The sequence below is a fragment of the Rhinopithecus roxellana genome, chromosome 20 (assembly GCF_007565055.1).
Source record: "Rhinopithecus roxellana isolate Shanxi Qingling chromosome 20, ASM756505v1, whole genome shotgun sequence".
NCBI lineage: Eukaryota > Metazoa > Chordata > Mammalia > Primates > Cercopithecidae > Rhinopithecus > Rhinopithecus roxellana.
In genome coordinates this window covers 77,972,628-78,000,505 of record NC_044568.1, presented here as the reverse complement: position 1 = coordinate 78,000,505, position 27,878 = coordinate 77,972,628, and the positions used below count along the sequence as shown (strand labels likewise).

The window sequence follows — 27,878 nt, the reverse complement described above, 5'->3', positions numbered from 1 at the left end:
TTAAAGGAGATGTGGCAGGTCAGACCCTAGGCCAACTTGGGAAGCTCAAGGCTTGGGGGAGGGGATGGCCCTTTAGAGGGGGGTCTCAAATCCCCCAAGGATCTCTGATTTAGACCCAGCAAGGCCCTCTCGTGACAGAGCTCCGCAGCAGCATTAAAAAAAAGATGCTCAACAGAAAATATAAACATGGAGTCCAACCAGAGCACACAATTGCACAATAAATTAACATTTCTTAAAAGGGGTTCTCCTTCTCTTGTCAGTGGCACAAGTCAATTGCCTTGTATTCTGGGGTATGTGCAAGTAACATGAACTTGTTACATTAAAAGTTTTAAAATATACTGTTATATGTTGTGACCCTGTTTTGGAATTTCTTCAATTTGTAAAACTACACTGACTCCCACTCCCTCCTTCCACACACAGGATGGGGCTCAGGCGCCTCTGGTCTCCTCCCCCGTCCTCCCAAGAGACCCTAGAGCAGATCAGCCCTCCCAGTTTCCAGATGGGGAAACTGAGGCTGGAAAGAAAGGCAGTTCCTTTGATGTCATTTCCAGGGACACTGACTTCCAGGACTGTGGGTTGAAAGGCTGTGGGGAGTGGTTTGTGTGAGTGTGAGTATGTATGTGTGTGTGTGTATTGGTGGGGGTAGTGAACGGGGTGGGGGGGGTCCTGGAAGAGTCTAAAGACTGGTTGCTGGGCATGTCACACCAAGGCCGGAACTCCAGGTGAGATGATAAAAATAACAATGGCTGACGTCTACGGAACAGGTACCATGAGCCAAGCACTGTGGACATATTATCACCTTAAGACCTATAATCACTCCCATTTCCAGAAGAGGAAACTGAGGCAGGGGAGATTATGGACGAGCTCAGGAAGTTCATAAAAGGTCAGAGAAGGGGTTCTAGAGCAGGGAGCCCGGATTCCAAAACTCCTTAGGGAAGAGGAAGAAAAGGGGAGAAGAGGAGAGGAAAGAGAACGAGAGGGATGTGGAAACCTGCAGAGAAGGGAAGCCCCTTGCTCTTGGGAGCCTCCCTTTCTCCCTCTTCCCCCGGGCCCGTGCCACCGGCTCCGCCCCAAACTTGGCCACGGAGCCGCAGGGAGGCGGGCGGGGACTGGGGGGCGCCAGGGCGCTCCAGGGCTCGGCCTTTCCCTCCAGGGCCCTCTCCCTTCGCCGGCGGCCCCTCCCACTCGGCTCTCCCGGCTCCTGACGTCACGGCCCGGGAGGCTGGACTGGGAAGGAGGGGCCCGGCAGCCAAGAGGGTGGAGGGAGGGCGCGCAGTCCCGGCCCAGAGCGTCAAAACAGCACGGCGGCCTCGCCTCGCACCCCTGCCGATCCGTCGGTCCAGCAGCCAGCGCCGTCGCCAGCGCCGGGTGAGTTGCGGGCGCGCCCAGGGCGTGGGGCGACATCGGGGGGGCCCCGGGATCGCGTACGCCCGGGCAGCAGGGACGCGACCCCTTCACTTACTGGACCGGGAGCAACTCCCGGAATTGGTGACAGTAACGGGAGGGCCGAGGTGCCACCCATGCCGCCGACCTCCAGTCTGCGCCACGCTCGCTCGGGCCCCCGAATTCCACTTCGCCACCCCGGGACAGCTTCCCACGCCTTTTGAGCCGAAGCGGGCGGGAAAAGTTTGGGGAGGAGTCAGGGCGCCTCCTCTCGACCCGCCGGACTCACACCCCGGGCCCTTGGAGTCCAGGGAGATCCCCAGGTCGCTTGAGGGACCCCCGGGCAGCGTCCCCAGCCTCGCCGCTCGGGCAGGACTGGTGAGCCAGGCCGGGCCAGCGGGTCCTCCTGGGCTGCGCACCCCTCTCGGCTCCCACCGCTGCTGCGTCGCGCCCCCGAGCGGCGAGGAGCGACTTCTTGGGGGTCAGGAGCGGTGGAGGAGCCCGGAGGCGCTGCTGGGATGACACCTCTCTCCCTGCCAACTCTAGTAGGGCTTGGGGGTCTTTAAAGAGGCGAGACCACACCCATGGGTTCCAGAGGGAGGGGAGGCTGCAGCTCAGGGTGTGGATTCTACGAGCTCAGCAAATCCGGAGACCTGAGCACGCTCCAGGGAGGTCTTTTAGGTGAAGATGTGGAGCTGGACATGGGGACTCCGAAGACACCACAGGGCAAAGCTCTCCCTCCAGGCCACGGAGTCCAACCCCTGCCAGCTTCAGGTTTGAGGAAGTGAGCACTGCCCCTCCCAAGCTTTGAGGGTGTGTGTGTGTGTGTGTGCGCCTTGATCTTAAAATTCAGCTGTGTGTAAGTAAGGGGCTTGGAGAGGGACTTAAGAAGCTTCCAGTTCAAATACAGCGTGATTTATGAGACACCTAGAATAGGCAAATTTTATAGACAGAAAGTAGAACGGTAGTTGCCAGGGGCTGGGGGTACCTGAGAACTGGGAGTTACTGTTTAATGGGACAGAGTTTTTGTTGGGAAGGATGAAAAAGTTTTGGGTATACATAGCGGCAATGGTTACACAGTATTGTGAAGGTATTTAATGCCACTGAATTGTATACTTACCATCGGTTAAAATGATGATTATGATGTTACGTATATTTTATCATAAAATTTTTTTTTAAAGCCACCTCTAGCCACCTCTGCACTCCAGTCTGAATCACAGAGAAATCTAAGAACCAACATACTATTGCTGGGCACCTCTTCCTGGAATTTGGCCTCCAGTTAAGAAAGCTTAAAGAGGACGAGGAAGGGAGGGGGTCCTGGTTTCCCAGGAGTCACACAAGGAGAAGGATGGCGACCTGAGCTGCTGGAGGTTTGCAGTTGGCTAGTGCTCGCGCTTCATCTCCATTTCTCCCTGGGAGCCTCACCCCTGAGCTGTTTCCAGCACACTCTCCTGTTGCAAGTGGGGAAACAGGCTAGAGATCTAAGTCGGTTTGCTCAAGGCCACTGACCTGGTAAATGCAAAGAACTAGACCTTGAACCTCCATCTGCCTCCCAAGCCCTTCCCTTCTTTCCACCTGGAGATGTCCTGCTGGTTTGCAGGGAATGAGGGGAGACCCTTCTGGGGAAAACAGGGCGTGGATGCCCACGGGGGCCTTGGCAGATGCCAAGACCACAGCCTAGGGAGAGGCATGGAGGTGGCAGGAAGGTGCAGAACCTGTTTTCCCACTGAGGATTTTTGGATCTCACCACCTCCATCCCGTGGGGAAGCAGGGAGTCGAGTAGGAGGCAGAGGGCTGGCCACAGTTTGGAGCCTCCTCTGCCGCTCAAGTGGAGAGATTGAGGTGCGCCTGAAATCCAGAGAATGTGTTTGTGTTGGAAACACGGAGTTGACCAGCTGAGTGGGTGAGGGCAGGGCCAGGCGGAAACGTCCCTGTGAGGAGGGTGAGGCTTGGGGCTGACACTGCCCCACCGCAGGCGGGAGGAGGGGGTGCACCCGCTCTACCTGGCACCACCCCAGATTAGGGTCTAGCTAATGAGGGGCTAAAAGGGCTTGGTGGCATTTTATTGTGGCTACGGAACACATGCATTTAGCAACCCGTCCCTGCTTCTCCACCCCCACCCCAGTAATGGCACTTAAATCCTTTCTTCCTGGAACGGAAGTGAATGTTTCACCTCAGTTTCTTTCCTCTGCCTTTCACATAATATCTTCATAGCAGGAGCTAAAACCACATGCATATGTGCACAGACTCCCCATTTTCCAGCAACAGGTAATTCACAGGGTGGATCAACCAGCCCATTTTTCACCCTAGGCATAGAGTAACGCTCTCCTGCCCTCGCCTCTGCTATACAGCCTTCCAGGTCTGGAGGGCACAGCAAAGGCCACTTCTTTGTCATAGTAAACTGCGCCACGCGGGACCAGGAGGGGAAGTCTGTCGAGATGAAAATATATAAATGTCTTTCCAGGCTAGATGGGCTGGTGCTGGACTGCTGGCTGCTTGGTGAGGTTTGTTTGGGAAGCATGAGTCCAGCTACTCTCCTTTTGTGGGGAGCGGGGGAGTCAGATAATTGTGTGTGTGTGTGTGTGTGTGTGTGTGTGTGTGTGTGTGTGTGTCAACATGTGGCTGCTTCCCAGCTCTGTAGCCAAGTGGGGACTCTGACACGGGCTACAGGGGCTAAGGTGGGGATGGGGCGGGTCTCTCCAGCCATGGGAGTTCCAGATGGGAGGAGGTGACATGACTTACCCAAAGGTGGGGTGGGGCCCCAGGCACTGGGATTGAGGAGGCAGAGCTCTCCCAGCCTTGGGATGCCTGTGCAGGAGGGGTGTGTGTGTGTGTCGGGATGTCTCAGGAGGGCACGTGATTGGCAGCTGCAGCTGGAATGAAGAAAGAGGGGCAGTTGGCATCATAGAAAGTACTGGAGGCCTGACTCTTGGACAATGGCCTCAGCATGTGCAGGGAAGGAATAGGGATTGGTGTGGTGGTGGCAGGAAGAGGAGTCTCCCCTTCTCACCCCAGGAGTGGTGAAGTCTGGTTCCCTGCAGAAGTTAGCCAAAGAGTGCAATTTCGGCAGCACTGTGGCAAGAATCAGATGCATCTGGCTCTTGTTAGGGACAGGCCAGGGGGGAGTCTAAAAATATCAGAGGCAGAGCTGCCACCCAGCGAGAGTGCCGGGCTGGTAATCTGACACCTGGGCGGAGGCTGGTGGTGGTGAGGAGGGCACCCGTCCTGCTTTGCTCCAGAGGTACTCATGCTCCTCCAGGTGCCTGAAAGGGTGAGCGCTCACTGCATTCGGGACAGCCCTGGGCTAAGACTGGAGAATTTCAGGGCATAAGGACCTTAGAATGTCCCAGGATCACACTGACAGCTAGGGACACTCAGAGAGGTGGAGTGACTTGCCCAGGTCACACAGCAATTTGGTAGCCAACCCAGGGCTAGATCTAGCTCACAGCTGAGGGGAGTTCGGTGGGATTCCAGGCCCAGATCCCCAGGGCCTGGGACCCTTATAGCACGTGTCGTCTGTCCAGGATGCTGGATTTCGGTGCTCCCATGCTGATGGGACAATGGTGAGCAAGAGCCCTGCTCAGGCAGTAGGTCACTTCCCATTGAGCACTGGGTTGCTCCCGGGCAAAGCTGTTGAACCCTGGGAATGCTGGCCCATCTTGCGGCAGGATACAGGGAGGAAGGAGACTGGAGGAGAACTGGCCGAATAAGTCCCTCCCTCCTTCCCGTGCAGAGACACTGTTGGTTTTGTTCATGCAGTATCTCCGGTGCTTAATTAGTAGTTGTTAAAGTGAATAATTGAATTCCTGGGGCCCTCATCTTCCTTAGCAAGCTGGGCTTCTGTTGATGTAAAAGGGACGGAGGATGAAGAAGAGACTTCTCCAGTTTCTGCTCTTTAGGGACAGGCTAGATGACATCAGCTTCTAGAAGCTTCCTGGAACTCTGGGTCCAGAGCTGAGGGAGGGGTCACCACGGTGATATTTGACACCAGGATTGTCCTGAGAAATCTAGGATGCAAAATAGCCATCACCATGCGGGATATAAAGACACACAAGCCAAGCCCCTCAGTGCAGACCGCTCATAGTCTAAGATCAAGCAAGGTTTTCCCAATCGCAAAGTCGTGTGCTTTGAAGATTTCTCTTTCTGACGACCTGATCACAAACTTCTCTGAACTGTCTTTCCTCAAAATGCAATGAATTTAAAAAAATTGCAGTGAATAAATAAGACCCAAAGTTTTTTTGTTGATCTTATGAATGTTTTCCAAAACGTGTTACCGCTGGTGTCACACAAGATAATTCTCAAAGTCCCATGGCATAAACACAGAAAAGAATAATTATGTCTTCTTCTTGATTGGTATTGGGGGAAAAAATGTAAGTAGTACACAAACCCATGGTTTCACAGATAGTTCTGCTTAGGTTGAAACAAAAGTTGATGCTGTAAACTTTAAAACAGTTTAAGATACTCAAAGAATTTAGTTAAGAAGCACAGTGGTCCTTGCATTTGGCAAAAATCTGAGTACTAGAGGGCCTGCTTTTTGGGAGATGGTTTTATAAGAGGGGCTGGGATGGACTTGTCACACTTTTTTGAAACACGACTCGTCCTGAAAGATTATCTGAGAGCTCCCAGACCAAGCCCCTCTTTTGCAAAGAGGTCCCTATGTTCAGCTTCAGACCGAGACCTGCCACTTAACTTCCAAGGGAGTCCCTTCATTTTTAATGAGGGTCATGATTCCACTCTGATGACCTTCGCCAGTTGTCTGAGGATCAGAGGAGATGATATATTGATGCACATGGAAGTGGCTTGAGTTGTTTGTGGTTTGCTTGAAGCAAAGGAAGGCTGAGGGAGAGGCTGGATTCCTCACTTTAATCTTGATGGGTTATGATTAAGCAACCCTGTGCAATGAGCTGCTGCAGGCTTTGGCAATACAATGGGAAATTTCCCTGTCTTCAGAGGAGGTTATCATCTAGCGTTGGGGGTGACAAGTCCAAGAATGCAAGCTCCAGGAGCAGGGCCATAAGATGTGGTTTCAGAGAAGCCCACCATATGTGGTGTGCAAAGGTTTCCTTAATCTTGTGGTGTTGGAGATGGGCTTGGGAGGATATTTCAAATTCCCCAAGCAGTGATGGTTCCAGAAAGGTCAGGCAATAAGGAACAGTGAGAGAGTAGGCAGAGGTTAGCTGGATCTGGTGGCACACACCTATATTCCCAGCTACTCGGGAGGCTAGGGCAGGAGGATTGCTTGAACCTGGGGCTTTGAGGCTGCCACTTTAAGGCTGCTGACACTTTGAGGATGTGGTGAGCTATGATTGTTCCACATACTCCAGCCTGGGAGACAGAGTGAAACCCATCTCTTAAATTAAAAAAATAAATATATATATGGGCTGGGCGCAGTGGCTCACACCTGCAATCCCAGCAGTTTGGGAGGCCAAGGTGGGCAGATTGTGAGGTCAGGAGATCGAGACCATCCTGGCTAACACGGTGAAACCCTGTCTCTACCAAAAATACAGAAAAATTAGCCAGGCATGGTGGCACACACCTGTAGTCCCAGCTACGCAGGAGGCTGAGGCAGGAGAATGGTGTGAACCCGGGAGACAGAGCTTGCAGTGAGCCGAGATTGCGCCACTGCACTCCAGCCTGGGTGACAGAAAAAAAAAAAGTATATATTTTTAAAAAAATGTATAATTTTTAAAAAGAAAAGGCAGAGATTGTGAGCAGGGACCCTGCTGGAGGAGAAGTGGGTGCCTGGTTTGTCTTCAGTGCTGGGTACATGAAGGGAGGGAGATGGAGCAGGGAGGGATGAGCAGGGCCAGTGTGCAGCCAGCTTCCCTTCCACATCCCCAAGAATGTGGCTAAGGAGGCAGGTGTGAGGATGCTTATGGAGCATTATTGGAATAGAATATCCAATGATAGATAAGAAACAGAGAAAAGGAAAAGTGGAAGCAACTTACATATCCATCAGCCATTTTGCAGAATGTTTTACAGCAGTTAAAAAGAACAAGGGGCCGGGCGCGGTAGCTCAAGCCTCTAATCCCAGCACTTTGGGAGACCAAGGCAGGCAGATCATTTGAGTTCAGGAGTTCAAGATCAGCCTGGTCAATCTAGTGAAACCCCATCTCTACCAAAAATACAAAAATTAGTTGGGCGTGGTGGTGTGCGCCTGTAATCCCAGCTACTTGGGAGGCTGAGGCACAAGAATCACTTGAACCTGGGAGATGGGGGTGGTAGTGAGCCGAGATCGTGCCACTGCACTCCAGCCTGGGTGACAGAGCAAGACTCTGTCTCAAAAAAAACAAAAACAAAAAAACAGAAAGCAAGGTTTATCCATTGTACCCATATGGAAAGTGCTTTATGGCATTACTGAGTTTAAAAAAAGAACAACCAGAAGAAGTATATGTGGGAAAATGTATTATTCATATAAACATAAACAGAAATTCTTGTTGTATTTTCTGTGGCCTCACATGTTTATATGAGGAACAATGTCTGGAGGGAGACTTCGGAGTAGGTCTGTCTGGTTGTCTCTGATGGGAGGGGAGGGAAGGAACTGGATTGAAAGGATACAATCTTATCTCAAGTCTTATCTGTAACCAAGAGAGGATCTTCATGAATTACAATATATAATGCACTCATTTTCCCTGAGCTTGGTAAGCAATGGAGGTTGTGCAGGTGTGAGGATGGGGAGAGATGATGCGTTTGACTGTGGTGGGGGTCAGAGACTCTGTGGATAGACCAGTTAGGAACTGTTTTGGAAATCCAGAGATAAGGAAATGGTAACCAATCTGAGCAGGTGTTGTCCAGTCCCCATGAAGCATCCCCCTTGGAACATCACATTGCAGATGCCAATGAACATAATGTGTTTCCAGTCTGGTTGCTGTTCACGGGGGTTAACCGTGGCCAGGTGTGGTGGCTCAGGCCTGTAGTTTTAGAACTTTGGGAGGCTTAGGCAGGAGGATTGCTTGAGCACAGGAGTTTGAGACCAGCCTGGGCAACATAATGAGACCCTGTGTCTACAAAAAAAAAAAATAGAAAAATGAACCAGGCATGGTGACACGCACCAGTAGTCCCAGCTGCTCTGAAGGCTGAGGAGGGAGGATCGCTTGAGCCCAGGAGTTTGAGGCTGCAATGAGCTGAGATTGCACCACTGCCCTCTAGCCTGGGTGACAGAGCAAGACCCCATCTCTTTAAAAAAACAAAAACAAAAAAAAACTAACAAACCCATGCTGACCACTCCCTTCCACTGTGAAGCGAAGGGTTCTGTTTCTCTCCTAGAACTGATGGAGGAGAAGCTTTGGGGTCCCAGTTGTCTTATAGTGGACATTTGTCTTTGGAGTGGGGATGGGAGCTGCTCTAACTCATCACAGTGTTGCAGCCTTGAGGTCCTCATCTGTCCCAGAATGTGTGCTTCGTAACTGTTGCATGAATAAAATGGTGTCTGCTGAAGGGTGACAGGTGCATTCTGAAGACAGTAGGCAGATGCCAGTGGGAACAAAGAATTGGATTGTGGGGTGCTGCAGGGGGCTGTGTACAGACATGTGGAGGGTCAAGGGGATGCAGTTTGCAAACTGACTCCCAGGCTGTGACATTTTTTTCCAGAGAGAATCCTTAATTCCTGAACTTGGGAGTTCTGTGACAGGTCATCTGTGCTGATTTATTCCTCATGTGTTCATTCTAACATTTATTGGCCACGTACTATGAGCCGGGCAGTGAACAAAAATAAACTCGGCCCCTGTAATGGAATTTATCTAGCAGTGGATGGAAGATCGTCTATGGGAGGGTCAAGAGAAACCCAAATCTTTTTTTTTTTTTTTTGAGACAGGATCTCACTGGGTCACCCAGGCTAGAGTACAGTGGTGCCGTCATAGCTCACAGCAGCCTCAAACACCTGGGCTTAAGTGATCCTCTGTCCTCAGCCTCCCAAAGTGCTGGGATTACAAGCGTGAACCACTGTGCCCAGCTGAAACCCAAATCTTTTAAGGGTCTTTGCCCTTGTCTGTCTAGGGTACAGAAGAAAACTGAAAAACCCCTTTCTTTCCTGCTCCCTCATTTACTTCTCTGAATATATTCAGATCATGAGATGATACGATCTTTTGAGTAAAATGTGGCAAGCTAGCCTTGAATCCTCTCTCTTATTACTGCGGAAAGTGTGTTGAAATTCAGATGAATGGTCATGAGCCCTAAAGCCCAGGGCCTAGAGCGCAGGAGAGGCTGAGAGCAGTAGAGCAGGCTGGTCTTTGAGCCACCAGTGGTGGCCTCTCAGTATACACCACCACCACCCTTCCCTGGCTTACAGTGGAAGCCTGGAGCGGTCCTCTGTCTCTTCATGCAAACCTTCAGTCCTTCTGGAATCCATCCCCTCTCTTCATCTCAGTGGATTCTATTTTGGCCCAGACCGCTGCCATCTTTTGCCTTGACAATTGCACAAGCTCCATGACCTCCGTCCCTGCAGCCACTCTGGTCTTGAGGTCCATTTTCCGTATGCATCCAGAAGGATCTGATAGAGACACAAAGCTGACCAAGTCACTTCCCCTGCCCCACTTAAAATTCTTCAGTAGTTTCAGCTGTTCCTAAGCAAAAACCAGGCCTTACATGATCTAACTTTGAGGTCCTTGGCTGGCTGCCCCTCAGACTCTCCTGGGCAATCTGGATAGAATGCTGATTTCCAGTCCCCGCCTGAGAATGATGATATCAGAATCTTTGGAGGCAGGGGCCAGGGCACAGGGGGTTTCAGGTGCCCCAGTGCGGTTGGTGGTGAGACGTACTGGTCTAACTAACCCCTTCTCTGGACTCATCACTCTCCCCTGTTGCTTTCTACTCTAGCCCACTCTTTTTTCTTAGTTCCTGCAACTCTTTTTTTTTTTTTAATTTGAGACGGAGTCTTGCTCTATCGCCAGGCTGGAGTGCAGTGGTGCGATCTCAGCTCACTGCAGCCTCCGACTCCCTGGTTCAAGCGATTCTCCTGCCTCAGCCTCCCAAGTAGCTGGAACTACAGGCGCATGCCACCATGCCCAGCTACTTTTGGTATTTTTAGTAGAGGCAGGGTTTCACCATGTTGGCCAGCCTGGTCTCTATCTCTTGACCTCATGATCCGCCTGCCTCAGCCTCCCAAAGTGCTGGCATTACAGGCATGAGCCACCGGGCCTGGCCATTTCCTGCGTCTCTTAATCCTCTCTCACCACTGCTTCTACCTGCTCTTTCCCTTGTCCTTCTTCTTCCATGTTCCCTTCCTCTCTCTGTCCAGCTAATTCTCTTTATCCTTTAAGACCTTTAAGACTCATACCAGGCCAGGCATGGTGGCTCATGCCTATAATCCCAGCACTTTGGGAGGCGGAGGCAGGAGGATTGCTTCAGGCCAGGAGTTTGAGACCAAGCTGGGCAAGATAGTGAGATCCCATCTGTACAAAAAATAAAATAAAAATTAGCCAACCAGCCGCGGTAGCTCATGCCTGTAATCCCAGCACTTTGGGAGGCCGAGGTGGGCGGATCACTTGAGGTTAGGAGTTCGAGACCAGCCTGGCCAATGAAGAAACCCTGTTTCTACTAAAAATACAAAAATAAGCCGGGTATGGTGGTGCATGGCTTATAGTCCCAGCTACTCGGGAGGCTGAGGCAGGAGAATTGCTTGAACTCAAGAGGCAGAGGTTCCAGTGAGTTGAGATCACGCCACTGCACTCAAGCTCTGGGTGACAGGGCAAGACTCTGTCTCAAAAATAAAATGAAATAAAAATTAGCCAGGTGTGGTGGTGTGCACCTGTAGTCCTAGGTACTCCAGAGGCTAAGGCGGGAGGATCGCTTGAGGCTAGGAATTCAGGGCTATGGTGAGCTGTGATTGTACCACTGCACTCCAGCCTGGGTGACAGAGTGAGACTGTCTTTAAAAAAAGAAAAAAAAAAAAGACTCACCATTTTTTCAGGGATGCTTTCTAGCCTTAAGTTAAGTCAGATTTTCTCCTCTGCCATTAGTTCTGATGGTATTTGTTTAAGCCCAGCAAGGGCTGGCAGGCACAGGGACCATCAATTCCTATCCAGTAGTTCCCCAGGGCACCCCAGTAACCGTCATAATGTATCCCCAGCGTCTCAGCGGACCCAGGGGAGGAGTGGGAGAAGGGAGACCCCAAGTCTTGGGTGACCATTGAGCTGGAGGCTGCAGGGGCAGCGGGTTTGGAAGCCCTGAGAAGTCACTAGGGTCAGGGCAGCTGCTCCCTCTCCCTCCTGCAGTTGGCTCTGTCTGGAGCCACATCAGGCCCGAGTGGCATGATCAGCATCCGTTTATACCAGTGTGACACGGGGTCACATTCTTCCCAGACCAGAGCCTGAGAGAGGCTTAATCATCAACACACCCTGAGTGGGGTCTGCACGCCCGCAGGCATTTGGAAATGACTGCTGTAGCATACAGGCGATGTTAAAGACTGTATTATGCTTGTGTTCAGTGTATTACTTAAATGTCTCTTGGCAAGTGATGCTGATTTTCCATTTACAGTGTAATGCGTGTTTAAAAAATGAATCGGGCTGGGTGTGGTGGCTCATGCCTGTAAACCCAGCACTTTGAGAGGTTGAGGTGGGAGGATCACTTGAGCCTGGGAGTTCAAGACCAGCCTGGGAAACCTAGGGAGACCCCCATCTCTACAAAAAATAAAAAAATTATCCAGGTGTGGTGGCATGCATCTATAGGAGGCTGAGGCAAAAGGATCACCTGAGCGCAGGAGGTCAAGGCTGCAGCAAGCTGGGATCATGCCACTGCACTCCAGCCTGGGAGAGTGAGACCCTGTTTTAAAAAACAAAGAACAGAACAGAATAAATATTTTAAAAATGAATCAATTTAAGCTTAATGTGTTTTAAGGAAAACTGTGAGTAATGAGTAGAACAGGTGGTGCACCCACAGAAATGGTCACAGTGGGGCCCCACCCAGGTCCCATTTGCTGAATCATGTACCCATCACCTCTGGCTGTCATAGGTGCAGGCTTCAGATGACTTTCTTCTTGGTTTCACCCAAGAGTATCCCTTAGAAAATCCCTAGCACAGCTGGGGCAGTGGCTCACGCCTGTAATCCCAGCACTTTGGAAGGCCAAGGTGGGTGGATCACCTGAGGTCAGGAGTTCTAGACCAGCCTGGCCAACATGGTGAAACCCCATCTCTACTAAAAATACAAAAAATTAGCGGGGCGTGGTGGCGGGCACATGTAATCCCAGCTACTCAGAAGGCTGAGGCAAGAGAATTGCTTGAACACGGGAGACAGAGGTTGCAGTGAGCCGAGATTGTGCCAACGTACTCCAGCTTGGGTGATAAGAGTGAAACTCCATCTCAAAAAAGAAAAGAAAAGAAAAGAAAATCCTAGCACAGGAATCTGCACCCCAGCCTTTGCTTCTAGGTAACCGGACCTAAGGTGGTGATGCTTAGGGAATGCGGCTTTAATCCGACCATCCTCTTGGTCTGTCTGGGAGGAACTGTGGCCCAGTGAGCAGGTGCCATTTGCCCCAGGTTACCCTGTGACTCCCTGGCAGGGCCAGTTGGAGGCAACAAAAGATAAAGGAAGATGCACCAAGGACTTTTCTTCACTCGCTGGTGTGTTAGTGGGACCGGGTTTACCACTCTAGCGGCAGGGTCTTGGTGTTGGGAAAATAAGTCTGTTCTCTTTCCCAGGAGGCATGAAGAAAGGATTTAGTTCTCTCTGTGGAACCAAGCAATCTGAGAGGCACCTGTGGATACACATGTAAATATATTTTATATATATATATGTGTGTATAAGCTATACTTGACCTCAATTCATCAGGAACATGAGGCAGCTGGTGCTTTGAATGTTTTCATTTAAGGGCCAAGGGGAGTGGTTTGCAAACTTTGCTGTTTATTGGAATCACTGGGCATCTTTTAGCACCTATTGGTGGGGGCCGTCCCCAGAGGTTCGGATTTAATTGGTTTAAAGTAAAGCCCCAATGCTATACCCTTCTACTTCCTGCGGCCTGATTTCTCTGCAGCCCTGGTATTGCTGTAAATTGATCACGTCTAAGCCTTTGCTGTATTTTCTGTGTCTATCTTCCTTTATTCCATAGCTCTGGCCTTCCTGAGGCAAGATGGTGGGGAAGGGTATGACTGTTCCACTCCCAGCTCTGCCACTTACCGGGGGTATGACCTTTGACAAGGTACCTAACCTTGCTACCCCTCCGTTTTCTCATCTATAAAAGGGGGGTTGCAATGAACCCAAGCAGACAGTATTCTGGTGGAGACTAGCTTGAACGCCTCAATTCTTCCGTTTGCCCTTGCTTTTGTGGTATCTCATGCTGCACACAGCGTGAGTCCATGTACAACCCTAGTAGGATATAAATCAAGAAGAGCTTTGTTTTGCTGTATGAGGATGTTAGGGCCCTGGCAGTCCTCTTTGGGGAAATGCAAGTCTCTCCACTTTGCCTTTTCCTCAGGAGGTCTTAGGGCTCCTGAATAACCAGTGTCCCGTCCTGCTAAAGCCTCACTTTGGACTTGACCCTCCACACCTGGCCTTACCTTGAGTTTCCTGGCCCTCCCTGGGCTGTGGACCGAATGCCTGGCTCTCCCACCCTCATGTGTTCCAGAGCCTGGTCTGAGCCCCTTCTCCCCCTGCCTCAAGCATCCTCACTGTGTTTTTACCACAGTTTCCAAGCAGATCATGAGCCATGGAATTATTCATGCTCCCTGCCCTCAGAGGAGTCAGAGAGCTGGAGGCCGTGGGAAGAGAATGCTATACTGTCATCTCGAGGCTTGAGGCTTCTTGACGAGACCTGGCATGGGGAGGAGAATGCTCCTGAAAACAGCATTCCTCACTCCACTGATAATGACTTCAGTATCTGCTGTGGGCTGGGCACTGTGCTGGGCACCAGGACAGAGCAGTGATGAGACAGACATAAATCCCTGCCCGCTGGGAGCTTCCACTCCAGAGAGGCAAGACAGAAAAAAGAAGTGCACAGAGATAAATAAGAAAATAGCATGTAACGTTTAGTGATTCAGGAGCTGAAGGCAAGCAGGTCACATAGACCAGAGAAGCCAGGGAGGCTTCTCTGCTGACTGAGGAGTTGGGGCTGAATGAAGAGAAGAAGTCAGTTACATCAAGATCTAAGAACGTTCCAGAAAGAGGGATCTGCACACGCAAAGGTCCCACTACTCTGAGGGGTGGGAGATGAGCTTGGTTTGTTGGGGAAAAAGAAGGGGCACTGATTTGAGGCATGAAACCAACCTCACATTTTTTTTTAGCTCTCTGTGAGGGCCGGGACCCTGTGGTCTATGTCTCTCTGTCTTTCCATAGTGCCTGCAAAGAGCCTTGCATGCTGTGTGTACTCAGCAAACACACTGATGGACAGGTAGCCACCTGGGAAAATGGGGACACACACGCCCCACCTCTTGGGGCATTCAGAGAAGTGGAGAACTGGCTTCCTGGTTGGAGACCACTGAAGATAGAACTGGAATCAATGGAAGAGAGATCCCTGTTGAATGCTGTCCCAGGCCCTGGAGGGTAGCTGATCAGTTGTTGCTGTGGCATGGTCTGAGGGTTGAGAGGGTTCCCAGCCCAGACCAGCCCTTTCCAACTCAAGACCCTGGTTCCTGACCCATGGTTTCCACCCTCCCTCACATGGCAGAGGCAACAGAGGCTATCCTTCTTGCATTAGACCCAGGGGGACAGAGGCTTTAAATACCAGCTTCCAGTGAACTCAGAATTTCCTGGTTTTTAAAAGCTTTGTTTAAGGAGGGTTTTTGTTTTTGTTTTTGTTTTGACAGGGTCTTGCTCTGTTGCCCAGGCTGGAGTACAGTGGTTCAATCATAGCTCACTGCAGCCTCAAACTCCTGGGTTCGTGCAACCCTTCTGCCTCCGCCTCCTGAGTCTCTGGGACTCCAGGTGTGTGCCACCACACCTGACTAATGTTTTGATTTTGAAGAGATGGGATCTTGCTCTGTTGCCTGGGGTGGTCTCAAACTTCTGGCTTCAAGCTATCCCCCCACCTCTGCCTCCCAGAGTGTTGGGATTATAGGTGTGAGCCACTGTACCTGGCCTGTTTAATGAGTTTCTGAAAGCGTACTATTCGTTGTATTTTCGTGTATTCACAGATATATGCGACTATCACCACAGACAATTTTAGAATATTTTCTTCACCTCAAAAAGAAATTGTATACATTTTAGATATCACTTCCCCATTTTCCTATCCTCCTTCAGTTCTAATCAGCCAAGAATCCACTTTCTGGCTTTTCTTTTCTTTTCTTTTCTTTTTTTTTTTTTTTGAGACGGAGTCTCACTCTGTCGCCCAGGCTGGAGTGCAGTGGCGTGATCTTGGCTCACTGCAAGCTCTGCCTCCCGGGTTCACGCCATTCTCCTGCCTCAGCCTCCCGAGTAGCTGGGACTACAGGCGCCCGCCACCACGCCTGGCTAATTTTTTTGTATTTTTAGTAGAGATGGGGTTTCACCGTGTTAGCCAGGATGGTCTCCATCTCCTGATCTCGTGATCTGCCCACCTCAGCCTCCCAAAGTGCTGGGATTACAGGCATGAGCCACCGCGCCCGGCCAAATCTACTTTCTTTCTATGGTTTTGTCTCTTCTGGACAGTTCATCTAAATAGAATCATAGAATATATGGCCTTTTGTGCTTGACTTCTTTCACTTAGCATAATATTTTCTTTTTGTTTGTTTGTTTATGTTTTGTTTTGTTTTGTTTTGTTTGAGACATAGAGTCTCACTCTGTCGCCCAGGCCGGAGTGCAGTGGTGCAGTTTTGGCTCACTGCAACCTCTGCCTCCGGGATTTAAGCGATTCTCCTGCCTCAGCCTCCAGAGTAGCTGGAACTACAGGCGCCCACCACCACACCTGGCTAATTCTTGTGTTTTTAGTGGAGACCAGGTTTCACCATATTGGCCAGGCTGGTCTCAAACTCCTGACCTTGTGATCCACCTGCCTCGGCCTCCCAAAGTGCTGGGATTACAGGTGTGAGCCACCTCCCCGAGCCCACTTAGCATAATATTTTGAAGGTTCATCCACGTTGTGGTGTGGATCAGTGCTTTGTTCCTTTTTATGGCTAATACTTCATTGCATGGATGTACATATCCTATTTATCTATTCATCCGTTGATGGATGTGTGAGTTGTTTCCATCTTTTGGCAATTGTGAATAATGCTATAAACGTTCATGTGCAAGCTTTTTGTGGACGTCTGTTTTCATTTCTCTTGGGTGTATAGCCAGGATGGAAATTGCCGGGTCACAGGGTGACTCTGTGTTTCATTATTTGAGGACTGACAGATTTTCCCAAGTAGCTGCACCATTTTATCTTCCTACCAGCTGTCTGTGAGGGGTCGACTTCTCTGCTTCCCCAGGTTTTAATTTAAGGCCTGTCCTGATACCTAGCTCACAGGAAGCTTCCAGTGGGGAAATTCTTATAGGTCTAGACCAGGTTCCTAGGGGCCAGGGCTCCTGGGTCTAAGCTAGGCCCTGCCAGAGCTTCTGGGACAGGCTGGGCCCAGGGCAGTGGGCTGGGTGAGGTGGAAGGAAGTGAGGGCACCCGCTTTGTGGCTTCCTGGTTGGAGACCACTGAAGACAGAACTGGAATCAATGGAAGAGAGATCCCTGTTTAATGCTGTTTTCTACACAGTGGAATTCATGATGCTGGGGTGATTTTAGGTGGCTCTGTCATTAAGTGACATTAAATCACTCAGTGGGAAAGCAATTCCCTTTTCAGTTCTCTTTCAGTTCTTCTGATTCCATCAACGGGGAATCTTAGCTGAGGCTAAGGTGTTTAGTGCCTCTTTAAGTCTAGTTTCCCTTCTTTAACTTAGAGCAGGTCTGCAGCTTAGTTCCTATGGCAGGGAATAGCTTTGAACCAGAATTTGTGAACTTTGGGGGTAGGGGGTATTTATTTCACAATTAATTTCTATTTATGGCAAATGATGCTGATTTTCCATTCCCAGGGAGCCAAAAGATTTCTTTTTAAAATACATGTATTTATGTTAGAAAGTGGGTTGATTTAAGGACAATTATGAAGGAAAATCTTCCAGCTGTACTCGAGAAGGTAGTAGACAAATGACTGAAGTTTGGGAACCCTTGTTCTGGAGCTTAGGGTCCAGTAATCAGATGTGGTCTTGGCAATGGTGAGGTCCCCAGTCCCGGGGCATGTTCAGATGGAAACTGGATGCTAGACAAATAATCCAGGCAGAGGCTGGGGGTGGGGTGTTCTCATGATCACACCAGCGCCTTTCAGCTGAGACTGCATGAGTGCGTGATTCCCATTGTGTTGAGTCGGTTTCCCAATTGCACAGCCGGACAATGTCATTGAGCAGATGCAACATCATCAGAAGCACTCCAGTGGGATGGGCAAGAGGTTGAGAGGTTGCCTTTCTTTCCAGCATGGTCACCTCATAGCCCCCTAGGCATGCTAGCAGGGAAATGTTACTGTGGGATTCCAAGTTCATGGGAATGACTTCCCATGGTACTGGCTCAGCATCTGCCCTGGTGTTAAATTTTTCATGGTGGTATCACTTCCTGTTGGATCCCTCCCCACCTCAAGTCCCCAGTTAAGGGACAACCTTCCAGCTCTCGGGTTGGTGAGCCCCTATGGCCTGGGTACCCTGAGAGAGTGATGCTGTATTAGTCAGTGTTCTGCAGAGAAACCAAAGGGGTGCATATATATTTACAGAGAGAGTTTGTTTTAGGGAATTGGTTCATGGGATTATGGAGGCTGGCAAATTCAAAATCTGCTGTCCCACCCTTGACCTCAAGTCTGAAGGTCATTTGCTGGCAGAATTCCGTCTTGTTCGGAGGAAGTCAGCCTTTTGTTCTACCCGGCCTTCAACTGATTGGATGAGGCCCATCCCGTTAGGGAGGGCAGTCTGCTTGACTCAGAGTTCACTGATTGGAATGTGAATCTCATCCCAGAACACCTTCATAGAAACACCGTGACCCAGACAAGTTGACTTATTAAGTGAACTATCTGAGATGCTTTTGTTGGACCACACACATAACATTAAGTAACATAGAATACCTTTCAAATCACTCCCTTTTAAATTCTCTTTCACCTCTTCAAAGAGGAAATTTCAGTTTTGTGCAAATATGTCTTTAAAAGTTCCCAAACATGTGTGACATCCTGTTTTAGCAAAGAAATAGAAACCCAGCCTTGGACTTGGAGCTTTTGAGCAGCAAGAGCTTGGAGCTGGAATTTAATAACAATGTTTTGTTTTCATTGTATTTATTTTTTCCAGCACCTTCTATTTATGGCAGGTGATGCTGACTTTCCATCTCAGTTGCAATATAAGGTTTCCTTTTATAAAAATATAAGTTTAAAAAGTGAGTGAGCTAAGCAGGAATGGCAGATTTGGGGAAATGTCGACATAAGAGTCGCTGGGACAGTGCCTGAAATGTCCCCTGCTTGTCCACATGCTCTGAGCTGTCTGTTTGCATTTCCTTCCCTCCTGGAGGCTGCCCTGGCGGTTTATTTCCATTTGGTGGCTTCCTTTCTGAGAATGGTGGTAGTCAATGTGGATGGGAGGAGAGAACAGTAGCTTTCTGGGGAAGAAAAAGGCCTGGGGGTGTCTGTTCTATGACAGAGTCATTGACTATGATGCTGGCAGCGATTGGTAATGAGGCAGGAGGTGGGACTGGGAGGTAGGGCTCACACATCAGACCACCAGACTAGCTAAAATAGGGACAGGGCAGAAGTACCTTTTTTTTTTTTTTTTTTTTGAGACAAAGTCTCACTTTGTCGCCCAGGCTGGAGTGCAGTGGTACAATCTTGGCTCACTGCAACCACCACCTCCCAGGTTCAAGCGATTCTCCTGCTTCAGCCTCCTGAATAGCTGGGATTACAGGTGCCTGCCACCACGCCCAGCTAATTTTTGTATTTTTAGGAGACACAGGGTTTCACCATGTTGGCCAGGCTGGTCTCAAACTCCTGACCTCAGGTGATCCACCCACCTCAACCTGACAAAGTTTTGGGATTACAGGCATGAGCCACTGCACCTGGCCACCGTAAGACATGTCCACGCAGAAGTGACTGCACGTTTCCATGGCAACTGCCTGATGCCTCATTTTTCCTAGACATTTATACATTACCCACCCCCTAATTGGCATATACTTAAAAGTGGTGAACTACCTCCAGGCATACTGCCTATGGGGTAGCCCTGCTCCCCAGGGAGCAGTCCCTCTGCTGCTGTTGTACACTGCCACTTTAATAAAAGTTGCTAACACCACTGGTTCACCCTTGAATTCTTTCCTGGGTGAAGCCAAGAACCCTCCTGGGTGAAGCCCCAATTTGGGGGCTCGCCTGCCCTGTGTCAGTAACACTTCATAGCATTTGCTACATGCCAGATGCTGTTCTAACTACTTTCACTTCATTATCTCCCAACAGTTCAGGGAGTAGGGATACCAATGTCATCCCCACTTTAGAGATAAGAGGAGGAATAGGGACACTTAGTGGTTAAGTTGCTAGTCTACAGTCCAGTCAGTCTGGCGTAAGTCTGTGCTCTTACCTCATTTCACTCAAATTACTTCCTGTTCATATTCTACCCTGTGGCTGCTTCCTATGTTAACTTCCTGGTTAACCAGGTGAGGCCCTGGTTTCCTAGTCTTGAAACTCCTTGGGCCTGGCTGAGTTGTTGACAGTGATGCACAGTCTTTAACTTGCCAGCAAAGATCCATCTATAAAAATGATACATCTTGTCACTTATGAAAGAGGAAAAAGCTGCTGGGTTCATGCCTATAATCCCAGCACTTTGGGAGACCAAGGCGGGTGGATCATTTGAGGTCAGGAGTTTGAGAACAGCCTGGCCAACATGGTGAAACTGCATCTCTACTGAAAATACAAAAATTAGCTGGATGTGGTGGTGCATGCCTGTAGTTCCAGCTACTTGGGGGACTGAGGCAGGAAAATCACGTGAATGCTGGAGACAGAGGTTGCAGTGAGCTAAGATTGTGCCACTGCACTCCAGCCTGGGTGACAGAGTGAGACTCTGTCTCAAAAAAAAAAAAAAGAAAAAAGGAAAAAGAAAGAGGAAAAACTGTTAAATCAAGAGTGACTGATGGGCCTGGGGATTACTTGAAAGTCACCAAGACAAGGTGCTCTGTGAAGGAAAGAATAGTCCTAAACTAATGGGTGTGAGGCTGGGGAACACCTTATATTTGACACCTGCCTCACCCCAAGCAGCGTAATCCATATCAACCTAACTCTCACACTGACATGCTGTGTGCCTGTAGGTATATCATTAACCCTCTCTGGGCTGCAGTGTGGTTTTACTGGGTGGTGTAATTATAGGAGCTCCTTGGATGACAGCAGCCAGCAGTGAGCCCTTTAATTGTCAGGGTCAGGCAGCAGTCATTGGCAGGATAGCAGTTATTAGCTGCTCTGTGAAAGCTGCACAAACTAGCAAACATTTAACAAGTATTTGCTGAGCAACCTTGGGCACAGGGGAAGGTCAGTGAGTCATGGTTTCTGTCCTTGAGGAACTCTGAATCTAATAAAGCAGCATCTCCACTGTATCAGTTAGCTCTTGCTGGGTAACAAACCACCCCAGAATGTAATGGCTTAAAATAGAAAACTTTGATTTTGTTCATGATTCTGTAGGTGGGGAATTTGGGCTGAGTTCAGCCGGGTGGTTTTTCTGATCTCAGCTGGGCTTATTCATGTGTCTGTGGTCCGCTAGTGCGTCAGCTGGGGGCTGGCTGGTCTAGGGTGTCCTTCACCAAAGTGTCCTTCACTTGTCTGTCTTCCAGGTGGTATCTTACCTTCCAGCAGACCAGCCTGGGCTTGTTCACACAGTTACTGGGCAAGAGAGAAAAAGAGGACATGCATGAGGCTTCTTGAGGCTTTGGCTCAGAATTGGCACAATGTCACACTTCTGCCACCTTTTATTGATAAAAAAAAAAAATCTCAAGGCCAGCTGATCCTCAGCAGGTGGAGAAATAGATTGTACCTCTTGACGGGAAGATTTGATCTGCTAAAATTTTGTTTAAATTTTTTTCACTTGTGCACATGTGGGCTATTGGTCTGTCTTTCCCTTTCTTGTGTAATGTCTTTGTCTGGTTTTGGAATCAAGGCAATGCTGGCTTCACAGAATGAGTTGGGGGTGTCCCCTTCCCTTCAATTTCTTGGAACAGTTTGTTTAGAATTGGTATTATTCTGCATTAAGTGTTTGGCAGAATTCACCCATGAAGCCATCTGTGCCTGGAGTTTCCTCTATGAGAAGAGACTCCAGGCCCTGGATAAACCTTTTTTTCTCCTTTTATTGCCAGATTTTAAAGAAAAATCTAGCTTTATGTTTTGACTTGTTATTAGCCCTTTAGCTCCTTGAAATCTGACTCCTTTAGTCATTCATTCAATACATATTCACTGAGCACCATCTATAAGGAAGACGTGTTCTAAGTGCTGGGAATACTGTCATGCAAAAACATGCCAGGCCCCTGACACTGTAGCAGGCAGATACATAATATCGAAGTAAACAACTACAGGGTAACATCAGGCCCTGAGAGATGCTACACGGAGAAAAATAAAGGGCTTTAGTTCACTTCCCTAAAATTGTGATTGCCGAGTCGACCAATGAGCTAATTCTCCCTCCTTGTCCCATTTTTCTAGTCTTTTCTCTCTTGGCTTCTGGGTCCCGCCATGGCTCTTGGTTGTCCTCCCACCTCTGTGCCTACTCCTCCGTCTCCTTCTCTGGCTTTCCCTCTTCCATCCTTTCTTCTCCCTTAATGCTTTCTCCCTGGGCAGGATTTCTCATCTCCATGGGCAGGATTACCAGTGACTTTGTCTGCCATCTGTGTACCCATGACACCAGCATTCCTGTTTCCAGCCCATTTTCTCCTGAGTGACAGTCCTGACTATATTTCCAACCACCTGAACACATTTCTACCATGTCACCAATTTCTAAAACCAAATGAACTGTTTCCCTCATCCTTCAAACGTGCTCCTTCTGCTCCCCGTCCCAGTGCAGATCATGGCACTAGAATCCTTGCCCTGTTCCCCAGCCCATCATCAAGTCCTGTTGCTTCTGCTTCTGGAAGCACTCTCTGCCCTCCCTTCTGCCCGCCCCTCTGTTCCCACCTCATTTGCTACCCTCATCATTTCTCAACAGGGCTGCTGCAACAGCTTCCCCACAGTTGCCTCCTGCTACTCCATCCTTCTGACTGTGGAATGGTTTTCTTCTAGAATTAGATCATGCCTTTCTGCTTACAAAGCTTCCCCAGCCCCCATGGCCTCCAGGATAACATTCCCTCTCCTTCGTGTGGTCTCCAAGGCCCTTAAACTTCTTGCTCAGTGGAGAGTCCTGGTCCATCCTGGGGCCCAGCCCAGCACATGCTCTCCTCCCAAGTGTGCCACTCTGCACCATGGGGTATCCCGAATTCCTTGCCTGTGATACCCTCTCCCCACCACTCTGCCCATCGTGAGAGACCCAGCTCAGGTGTCACTTCCATGAAACTGCTGATGCTGCTCCCACCCCAGCACAAGTGTCTCCCATCGCGTGCCATCACGTCATATCCATCTGTTTATACACCCTTGCCCTTTAGGGACCCAGAAGTCCCAGGGCACACAGAGCATGCCTTACTCATGCCCAGTACATACCAGGTGCTCAATAAATGCTGGGTGAATAACTGCTCCATTTTTAAAGAACGGGCAATGGGGCAGTGATCAGAAGGCTGGGATTAGAGCTCTGGCTCTGCCACCTGCAAAGTGGATGATGTGAACAAACTCCTTAACTTTGATTTCTCACCCACAAAGTGGGTCGTAGTCCTTGCCCGTCCTTTTGACAGGACTGTCCCCTCACTGACAGGTATCTGCCCTGCATGCAGTGGTGGGAAGAGCCGTCAGCCTGGAGGACTCGGGGGTGACCTGTGTTCTCTGCTTCCCTTGTCCCCAGTGTGCTTTGCAAAGCATGTTTCCAGGATGTGGGACCTGGAGGAACAACTTAGCAGTGGCCAGCATCTGAAGCTACGTGTGTGGGCCTAGGACTTTGGCTAGATCCCTGATCAGCTCTTAAAGTAACAGGACCCCAAAAGGGGAGGGAAATTCAGATTAACGTGGGCTACATAATGGTTTGTCTGGTGCCAGGCTGCTTGGGTTCAGATGCCAGCTCCAGCTTTTACTAGCCGTGTGACATTGGGGAAGTTGTCTAACCTCTCTAGGCCTTATTTTCTTTACCTGTAAAACAAGGCTGCTGGGCATGGCAGCTCATGTCTGTAAGCCCAGCACTTTGGGAGGCCGAGGCAGGCAGATCACATAAGGTCAGGAGTTCAAGACCTGCCTGGCCAACATGGTGATACTCTGTCTCTACTAAAAGTACAAAAATTAGCCAGGCATGGTGGCAGGTGCCTGTAATCCCAGCTACTCGGGAGGCTGAGGCAGGAGAATTGCTTGAACCTGGAAGATGAAGGTTACAGTGAGCTGAGATGGCACCACGGTACTCCAGCCCGGGCAACACAGCGAGACTCTGTCTCAAAAAAATAAAAATAAAGCAAGGCTAATTAAAACACCTTCATCATAGTGTCTTGGTGAATAATGAATAAATTAATCCGGGCAAAAGGGCTTGGAACTGTGCCTGGGACATACTAGGCAACAAATGTTGGCTATCATTATTGTTGCAATTGTGGTTGTTATTATTCCAAGAGATTGGAAGACCCAGGGCTGCGCAGACAGAATGATCCTCAGTGGCTTCTGCCCTGGGGCACTGCCAAATTCCAGTGTCCCGCCTGTTGCCATTTCCTGAGAGAGCCAAATGCTGACTTTGTGCCCAGAGCTCCAGCCACAGTGAGCATGGAGCTGGGCGGCACAGGGTAAATGGGCTTCCTCCTTCCCCATAACATCTCAGACGCCTGAATATTCCTGGCTGGCTGGTGTCCAGATACTAGGGCAGAAGGCTGGGCTGACCTTTGCCTTCCTGAAAACAGAGGCCAAAGCCACCGTCCCCTCAGAGTGCTCTGGGCAGTAGGAGGGGCCTGGGTTCTGGCCAGCCTGGAGTTGAACCACCAGCCCCGGAGCAAGCCTGGGAGTCATTGCAGGGTGGCCTGGGTGACTGCTCTCCAGCCTGGCCCTCCCCAGGGTTCTGGGCCAGAGCCTTCCTGGCCGTTGGAGCAGGAGCTGTGGGTGGAACACTTCTGAGTTGGGAGATTGCCTCGGACCTCCAGACGCCAAACATCTCAGGTCTGTATGGAAAGGTTCCACACCTCAGGATTGTCCTCTTGCCTACAGTTCCGGGAAAAGGCTCCAACTCAGGCTGGGAATCGGCTGTGGTTTAAATAGTAGGAAGAACTCCCGAGGGTGGGAATGGAGTTGGGCGGACGGAGTGGTCATCTTAACAGCACGTTCTCCCTCCACGGGAAGCCAGCTGGGCTCTCTGACTCTTGTTCCCTGGCACGTAAGGGAGCATGTGCCAAAGTGACTTCCTTTGGCAACAGCAGGCAGGGGCTGGGGCTCACGAGTGGAGATTCGTGTTGCTATGAAGAAGAGGACAGGAGTGGACCCTTACCCTGTCCGTGGGCAGATCCCACAGACTTTTATTTATCCACGAGACCCTCATGGTGACTTCCCACGAGCAACAGCAAACCAAATGTTGCTTCTGGAAGAGGAAGGGCCAGTGAGCTTCCAGAAGGTTGTTTGTGTTTCTCCACACCCGGAGCTAGACGTGCGACACACACACACGCTTTAAGCAAACATTGGACTAAGGCATAGCAGGACGGCACCTCTACTTAGGAAACAGTGAGGATAATTCTCTTTGTTATCTGGGGTCAGGATGGACATTTCTGGGAGCACTATCCTTCTTCCTGTCAAACTATAGAACTTGAAACTCCAGCTGGGCACCATGGCTCATGCCTGTGATCCCAGCACTTTGGGAGGCCAAGGTGGGAGGATGGCTTGAGGCCAGGAGTTTGAGACCAGCCTGGGCAACACAGCAAGACTCCATTTCTACAAAAAATAAAATTAGGCGGGCATGGTGGTGCACAGCTGTAGTCCCAGCTGCTGGGGTGGCTAAGGCAGGAGGATCGCTTGAGCCCAAGAGTTCGAGGTTGCTGTGAGCAATGTTTGAGCCACTGCACTCCAGCCTGGGCGAGAGAGAGAGATCCTATTTAAAAAAAAAAACTTGAAACTCACTGAGCCACAAATGTTCCACTTTGTGTGCAGAATTTCCATAACACCACCCACACTTCCCAGTGTCTCACCCCTTTCTCCTCCCTCTTGTTCTTCCTCCACAGCCCCACTCTCTCCAGTTCTGATGCCCGGAGGATGCTTGTTGCAGCTTGAAAAACCCATTTGCTGTTTTTCTACCCTGGTTATGGGTTCTTTTTCCTTTAAAAAGAAATTTAAGTCTGAAGTTGTACTTTCCTGTGTTCTGTATTATTTTATGTGATTATTTTTATGCGTAGTTTTGGGGAGTATTCAGGCCTTGAATGTGAAGACAGCTTACCATGGTACCTACAATGCATCGAATCAAGGTTGGGGCATCCAGGCCATTTAGTGTACTCAGTGAGATCTACCTCACCGAGTTTCTGGATACTCAGAAAAAGTGATTCATTTAGAAATTAATTTCGATAACAGAATTGAACCCATTCTACCACATGTGCTTAGTTCCTTTTAGATAGCAAGGAAAAACTTTATCCATAATCCAAACCAGTCTCAAAGTTAGATCAATAAATACAGCAAGCGCTTCAGCTTGGCCAGTGAGCTAACAGGATGAAAAATGCAGCCAACCCTATGCAGCCTAAAGCATGGGTTTTTTTTGTTTGTTTGCTTTCTGGGTTTTTTTTTGAGATGGAGTCTTACTCTGTCACTCAGGTGGGAGAGTGCAGCAGTGGGATCTCGGCTCAGTGCAACTTCTGCCTCCCGGGTTCAGGCCATTCTCATGCCTCAGCCTCACGAGTAGCTGGGATGATAGGCACCTGCTACCACACCTGGATAATATTTGTATTTTTAGTAGAGACAGGATTTCGCCATGTTGGCCAGGCTGGTCTCGAACTCCTGGCCTCAAGCGATCCGCCCACCTTGGCCTCCCAAAGTGCTGGGATTATAGGCATGAGCCATTGCACCCAGCCTAAAGCATGGTTCTTATTCAGGCCCTCTCTTAATTAGCCCAGTCATCCCTCAACCTTAGCTAATGGGCCAGTGCAGAGAGAGGCTACCTTGACAGATTCCTCCTGTCTGGTACAAAGCTCAGTGGACACAGAGATGATTTGACACTGCCTTGTGCCCTCTCTCCTGATATTAGTTAGGCTGCTGCGTGGTTTTCACCAGGCCCTAGGCATGTGAGTAGGAAAGAGAGTCGTAGAAAAATGCCCTGTATTTGGTAGAAAAATGCCCTGTATTTGGAACTGGAAAACTAGTGAGTTCCAGTCCTGTGAATTTTGGCAAATCACCCAGAGGCATTAGGAGCCTTGGTTTCTTATCTGTAAAATGAGGATAATGATACCTTGTTCTGCCAGCATCATAAGGTTGACATGAAAACCCAGTGCAAGATGTGTTGTGTAAGCTGAAGCTTGACGTTTAATCATGAAGAATCTCGTTTTCATGTGGCATGACCCCTATGGGCACCCCTTCCCCAGGGATCTGCCTTATCGCCTACTCATCTTGGGGTTATGTTGAACCCCTGTGTCCTGCCCACAGTTAGAAGCGAATTTGCTGTCTTCCCTGAAAAGTGCCACATGTGGATTGCTTGTCCTACTTGTCCTGTGACAGCGGCAGTTGCTGAGTCTGCACCTGGCAGGCAGCAGGGAAAGGCAGAGTCAGGAGAGAGACTGGCTGGAGAATGTGCACTGCAAAGAATCAGGCCAACCACAGGCTTGTAACCAAAACCATACATTTGTTGTATTTGGGGTTCTGCAACAGAAGACTTGAAATTATTTAAAAAAAAAAAATTGGAAGGAACTGAAGCAATATGGAAAATAGGTGGAACCACAGAGAGGAAGGAAAGACGGAAGGAAGAAAAGAAGGAAGGAAACTAGAAATGCTAGGGGAAAAGGAGTTTTTCAAGGAAAAGTGCAATCATAGTACACTATTTGGCTCTGTAGAGTACAATATTTATATAGCAATCATGTAAATGACAAATTATTGATCTAAATGTAGACTGTATTGAGATGGTGGAAGGAGGGAGATGGGGGACAAATTATGGTGGAAAAGAGAAACCTTTCCCTGAGCAGGAAGTGAATAATTAAGTTAACCAGGAAATAGAAGTTCATGAATATTGTTTGGAAATATGGAGATGGGAAGTAGAGTAGAAGCACCTGCAAAGATTAAAAGTGATTGCTTTGACCAGTTGTGGTGGCTTATGCCTGTAATCTCAGCACTTTGGGAGACTGAGGCAGGAGGATCCCCTGAGATAGGGAGTTCAAGACCAGCCTGACCAACATGGAGAAACCCCGTCTCCACTAAAAATACAGAATTAGGCAGGCGTGGTGGTGCATGCCTGTAATCCCAGCTACTCGGGAGGCCGAGGCATGAGAATCACTTGGACTCGGGAGGCAGAGGTTGTGGTGAGCTGAGATCGCTCCATTGCACTCCAGCCTGGGAAGAAAAACCAAAACTCCATCTC

General features: G+C 49.4%; 1 protein-coding gene across 3 annotated transcripts in view; it reads left to right on the top strand.

Moving 5' to 3' along the window:
• Nucleotides 1-1,202: 1,202 nt before the first annotated feature.
• The window catches only part of EMP2 (epithelial membrane protein 2), a 52,869-nt gene continuing 26,193 nt past the window's right edge, over nucleotides 1,203-27,878 (top strand). For 2 of the 3 annotated variants that reach the window (XM_030925368.1, XM_010370258.2), the window contains exon 1: nucleotides 1,249-1,368. The gene's annotated coding sequence lies outside the window, so the exon portion shown is untranslated. Of the gene's footprint in view, nucleotides 1,369-27,878 lie in introns of all 3 variants that reach the window. The other variant, XM_010370257.2, reaches the window with a different exon arrangement.